The sequence below is a fragment of the Diachasma alloeum genome, unplaced genomic scaffold (assembly GCF_001412515.2).
Source record: "Diachasma alloeum isolate Michigan unplaced genomic scaffold, Dall2.0 Dall_scaffold_00785, whole genome shotgun sequence".
Classification (NCBI taxonomy): domain Eukaryota; kingdom Metazoa; phylum Arthropoda; class Insecta; order Hymenoptera; family Braconidae; genus Diachasma; species Diachasma alloeum.
The window spans coordinates 66095-72645 of NW_021680915.1; positions in this window are offsets into that span (position 1 = coordinate 66095).

Here is a 6551-nt window from a genome sequence, read left to right on the forward strand (position 1 = left end):
CAGTGACTCCCGGTAATTAAAAATTCACCTCTCCCCTCCTAAGTAAGATTAAGGGATGAAAAAATGGCATTTCGACGGAGAATTAAATTCCCCATTAAATAACCCTCTTTCATACCTTAATCTCTGTAAAAAATGGAAGAAACTGTCATGGAAATAACAGCGCAGTAAGAAAAATAATTGTTTTGCGGCGCACAGTGACTCGCGGTAATTAAAAATTCACCTCTCCCCTCCTAAGTAAGATTAAGGGATGAAAAAATGGCATTTCGACGGAGAATTAAATTCCCCATTAAATAACCCTCTTTCATACCTTAATCTCTGTAAAAAATGGAAGAAACTGTCATGGAAATAACAGCGCAGTAAGAAAAATAATTGTTTTGCGGCGCACAGTGACTCGCGGTAGTTAAAAATTCACCTCTCTTCTCCTAATTAAGAATAAGAGATGAAAAAACGGCAGTTCGACGGAGCATTAAATTCTCCATTAATTAACTCTCTTTCATTCCTTAATCTCTGTAACAAAAAATTAAAAACTGCCATGAAAGTCAGGGGCCACTAAGAAAAATAAATTTTTCGCGGCGCACACTGACTGTTCACCATTCGCCCGCGAATTAAAAATTCACTTCTCCCCTCCTAATTGAGATTAAGGGATGAAAAAAGGGCAGTTCGACGGAGAATTAAATTCTTCATCAATCGATCCGCATTGCATCTCTTAATCTGTGTAACAAAAAAATATAAACTGCCATGAAAGTCAGGGGCCAGTAAGAAAAATAATTGTTTCGCGGCGCACAGTGAGTCCCGGTAATTAAAAATTCACCTCTTCTCTCCTAATTGAGATTAAAGGATAAAAAAGGGCAGTTCGCCGGAGAATTAAATTTCCCATCAACTAACCCTCTTTCATCCCTTAATCTCTGTAAAAAATGGAAGAAACTGTCATGGAAACCACAGCGGAGTAAGAAAAATAATTGCTTTGCGGCGCACAGTGACTCCCGTTAATTAAAAATTCACCTCTCTTCTCCTAATTGAGATTAAGAGATGAAAAAACGGCAGTTCGACGGAGAATTAAATTCTCCATTAAATAACGCTCTTTAATCCCTTAATCTCTGTAACAAAAAAATATAAACTGCCATGAAAGTCATGGGCCAGTGAGAAAAATTATAGTTTCGCGGCGCAGTGACTCCCGGTAATTAAAAATTCACCTCTCCCCTCCTAATTGAGATTAAGGGATGAATTAAGAGCAGTTCGACGGAGAATTAAATTCCCCCTCAATCGATCCCCGTTGCATTCCTTAATCTCTGTAACAAAAAAATATAAACTGCCATGAAAGTCATGGGCCAGTGAGAAAAATTATAGTTTCGCGGCGCAGTGACTCCCGGTAATTAAAAATTCACCTCTCCCCTCCTAATTGAGATTAAGGGATGAATTAAGAGCAGTTCGACGGAGAATTAAATTCCCCATCAATCGATCCCCGTTGCATTCCTTAATCTCTGTAACAAAAAAATAGAAACTACGACAAGTCATGGGCCAGTAAGAAAAATAATTTTCTTCTCGGCGCACAGTGACTTTTCACCATTCGCCCGCGCATTAAAAATTCACTTCTCCCTTCCTAATTGAGATTAAGGGATAAAAAAAGAGTAGTTCGATGGAGAATTAAATTCCCCATCAATCGATCCCCGTTGCATCCCTTAATCTCTGTAACAAAAAAATACAAACTACGACAAAAGTCATGGGCCAGTCCCCCCCCCCAAAAAAAAAGTTTCTCCGACATTTTTCCTTTTTTCCTGACATTAGGGGTGTGCGCATAGTGTACAGATAGAATGTAATCGAATAATTATATTTTTCGAATTTTTCAAAATGACGAATTATTCGAATTTTTCGAATAATTCGATATTTTTAGAATGGACAATGAATTCCGGAAGTTTGTGAGTGAGAAGTCCTAATTTAGATTAGTATTTTATTTTAGTATTATCGCCCACATAAATTTATCACATAAATTTATCAACCCCTAAAAAAAGTTTCAGCAAAATTGAAATAAATCAAATGTTCGAAATGTGTGTGTTCGGGTGTGAGAAGTTCAAATTTTTATTTTTATTTGACAAATAAAATTCTGAAAGTCACGGGAACACATCTTACATGGATGTTCCAACTGAAAATGTATCCTAGGCACCCCCTCAACCCCCCCAAAAAAGTTCCAGCGAAATTGAAAGTGGGGAAATGTTGGAAATGTAGGTTTTTGGGGGTGAGAAGCCCAAATTTTGAGTTTTATTTGACAAAAAAAATTGTCACCCGCAAGGGATCATAGCCCACATGAATTTTTCAAATGTAAATTGATCGTAGGCACCCCCCGCACCGTAAATTAAATAATTCGAAATGTCGAAAAGCAGACCATACTGCTCCATCCCCCGCGAATAATTTTTAATTTCGGATGCACTGATTTCGCTTGACGATTTCGAATGATTTCGGAGGTGATTTTGGAGAGCCGAAATCCCTTGATTTCAGGGATTTCGGTGACTTCGGCGTGATTTTGGGCGACTGGCACCATGCTTTCGGGAGTGATTAGCCCCTCGATTACATGTTTTTAGGGGCGGCAAATTTGTTTTACTGTTCAACCTTTTTCGACATTTCTCGGACCACCGCCTAATCGCTTTCCACTCCTTTGAACGACGATTTAATTTTTTAACAACTCAACAAAAAATCATACTGTCAAATACGGCTTCGTCAAGGTTCAAATACCAGTCGACGTCCAAAATTAATCGAACATTTCCCTCATGTTTTCCTGTGTGTGAACGATCAGGATAAGTTCTGCAAAACTTCTCTCTCTCGTTGATACGCAACAACACAATCGGGAAAAATTCGATAATGTTGGAGGTCTGGTGGTACTACTGATTATTCTGCACCATTTAAATCTCGACCAATAGGAGCATGGAATTTGACATCACGTGGTGCATATGATGTCAATAATTTTTTGGTAATACCATGGCTATTGCTAAGCAATAAACAAAGGTTTTCCGTAACAATTAAACCCGAGACAATTGAAGGAACATCAAAGAGCAGTGAAATTAGTGAAAATGATTGAGAAACATAAGACGATTTGGAGGAAAAATGCTTCATTTTGCGACAAAAAAGTCAAATCTCAGTGATCGAGATTTTAATGGGGGGAATAATCCGCCGAATACCCCTCGTACTTGACAATTAATCGAGTATTTCCCTTCAATTTCCCTGATCAGCAACATGTGCATGCAGCTTGGCATAACATCCCTCGCGCAAGCGCTCGGGATTTTGATACTGCTAAACTTCATGCACATGTTGCTAAGTAACGAAACTGTCGGGAAATACTCGACAATTTTGAAGTACTCGGGTTATTATAACCGAGATCTTTTTAGTTCAAGAATTTCTTTTTCGAGGCCACAAATGGCAAAATGATTCAAAATACAAAAACCGCGGGCTCTGAAAATAACGAATCAGGGACTTTAGCATTTATTGAATGCAGATACTCTGCAGATACTCTTGGCGATTCTGATTGACTTCCTGTCATCAAGACGTATGTTTTTTTTTCAGTTCAGAAGAGTGGCTCGATAATATTGGCAATGAGGAGCTGCGCAAGTTGACCCCCAAAGAGCTAGGGGAACGTCGGATTTGTTCCGCTCATTTTAAGGAGTCTGATTATTTTTTCGTTGGACCATCGAAAAAGAATCGACTTAAGGTCGACGCGAAACCCTTCGATGTAAGAAACACAGTAAGAAATACCACCCCAGTTTTATCTAATAATTATTCCAATGAATCTCAGAATGTAATTGCTGCCCTCCGCGAAGAGCAGCACAATGCTCAATTTGAAACTGTTAGCCCTGTGGATGCAGCACGATTGAAGCGAGAATTATACGAATTAGACGGGAAACTCGAAAGACAAAACGTAGAACTCGAAAATCAACGCGCAGAAATAGACCAACAACGCGTAGAACTAGATAAACAACGCGTAAAATACCGCGACCAACGCGTATTTTACTACAAACAACGTAAACAAATTAAAGTTTTACAGCGGAAAATTTCGCGTCGCAAGAAAGCTAAACCAAAGAAATCGAAGACAGTAACAGTCGACGAAGTGATTGCCGGCGCAGCACAGCATTTAAGTGGAGAGGAGCTTCGCGCCGTTAAAATGCAACTCCGACATTCGCGAAGACGCGCGTGGGTGCAAGATGAGCAAGAACGCGCGTTACAGATTTATGCTAGGGGACCGAGAGTTTATCGATTTTTCAGGAGAAAAAAAATTATGAACTTACCGTGCCTTACGTTAGTCCGGCAATGGATGAACGAGACTATAATTACTCTTGGATTCAACTCAGCAGTTTTCGCGAAATTAATGGAAAAAGTTAAGCAAATGAAGGATTTCAAAAAAGAATGTATTCTTATGTGGGATGAAATGTCGATACGCGAATTACTAGAATAAGACTCGCGTCTGGATTGCGTAACGGGTTTCGAGGATTTAGGTGAATACGGTCGATCGAATAAAATCGGGAACCACGCGTTAGTATTAGTTATTCGAGGACTACGATCAAGTTGGAAACAACCGATTGCCTATTTCATTTCCAATGGTACAGTTCGCAGTGAAATCCTTAAGTGCATGATTGATGAGGCTATACATCGCGTCTTTGATGTTGGGCTTCGGATAAGATTTTGTGTGTGCGATCAAGCCCAGACGAATGCAACCGCCATACGTGCTTTATTCACAAAACCCTCTGAACAAGCTGGCGTGAGCTTATAAGAGGATGCACCTTTCTATTTGTTCGATGGTCAAAAAATCTATTTTGGCTTCGATGTTCCGCATCTCCTTAAAGGACTGCGGAATAATCTCTTTATGAACGATTATTTGCTACCACAGGCAAATTCTCGCTCGGATTCACGCCCTCGCGAGGAGGAACGAATCCTTCCTGATAGGAGACATATTTTCTTCGACGAAGAGATCCTCCCTGATCAACAACGCATTTTTTTCGAAGAAGAAATGATTTTTGAAGAGGAAGGCATTATTTACGACGAAAAAATGTTTCCTGAAGAGGATGGCATTCTTTCCGACCAAGGATGGCAGGTATCTGACAAAGAGAGTGGAATTCCGACAGTACCAATTTTTTGGGGGGCAATACGGGAGCTTCGTGACTTAGAAAGAACATGTGTTGTTCGGGCAGCCCCGAAATTGACTGACAGACATGTCGAGCTTAATCGTTTTTCGAAAATGAATGTTTCAATGGCGGCTCAAATTTTCAGTCATTCAGTAGCACAGGCCCTTCGCACAGGTCACGTGACTGGTGAATTGAAACATCCATCGTGTTCTCCAACTGCCGATTTTCTAGAGAAAGCTAACAGACTCTTCAATTGCCTCAATGCACAAACTCATAAGGATTCAAATCCATTCCGTCGTGGGTTATCGGTTAACGACCCGCGTGGAGAGGACAGTTTGAACGCAGCCGTCGATTGGCTTGGTAAATTAAAGGTTAAAAACGGAAAGAACCCGCCCACCTTTAAGAATTTTATATTTACGATCAAAAGTATTCTAGCTTTATGGAACGATCTCGAAGCAGAAGGTGTACCGTATCTTCTGACTGGAAATCTCAACCAAGATCGTATCGAAAATTAATTCGGTTCTTGGCGTTCGCAGTTCGGTAATAATGTCAATCCATCGGCCAGACAAATTCGATTTTGTGCGCAACGATCTATGTTCCTCGAAGCTGTGGTATCACCTCCAAAAGGTGTTAATTTCCAAGCTGATGATACAACTTGTTTATTGAGCAATGCCGCAACAACATCCAGCGGGACGAATATACCATCACTCAATAAACAAGATGTCCGATATGAAGCTTTACTTACTCCAGACGATACGCAAGGGGATTTCGAATTTGAACCGGTTCAAATGAGAATGGATGATGTCAAATCTTCAAGTGAACGTGCTTCCCTTAAGGAAAATTCAATTCGGTATGTAGCTGGTTCTATCGCGCAAAAGTGTTCGAAATCATTTCAATGCGAGAATTGCCAATCTTTCATGGCGAAGGGTAGCAAGGAGCTTGAAGTTTCAAATGAAACGTTAATATTCTGGAGAGCTTATGAAAGCAAAGAGGGGGGACATTTCGGGAAGCTAAACGTTCCGACCACCGAATTTAATCACGTGATCTCGGCGGGTTTTAAAATATTTGAGAGTACGATCAAGCCTAATCTACACAATAAAAAGCTCCAGGGATATTTTCGTAGAATTTTCACAGAATGGCTTGAGCGCGAATATATTGAGTGGTTCACAGATGTTGCGGAAGCGCCGTGCGCGAATTACCGAGAGTTTTGTATCAATTTCTTGAGTCGATGTGTACTATACTACAATTTGAGGTGGCTATCGCAAGAGATCAAAGATGCACCGAGAAAGAAGAAAAGAAAGTCGGAAAAAAAGGCTAAACAAAATCATAAACTGAAGATTCTTAAACATCGATAAAAGCTGGGGTTGGTCGGATACATAGAGGAATTTTTCATTGATCCATGCATGGAAAATTCGCCGGTGGAATTCCATCTTCCATTGTCCACCT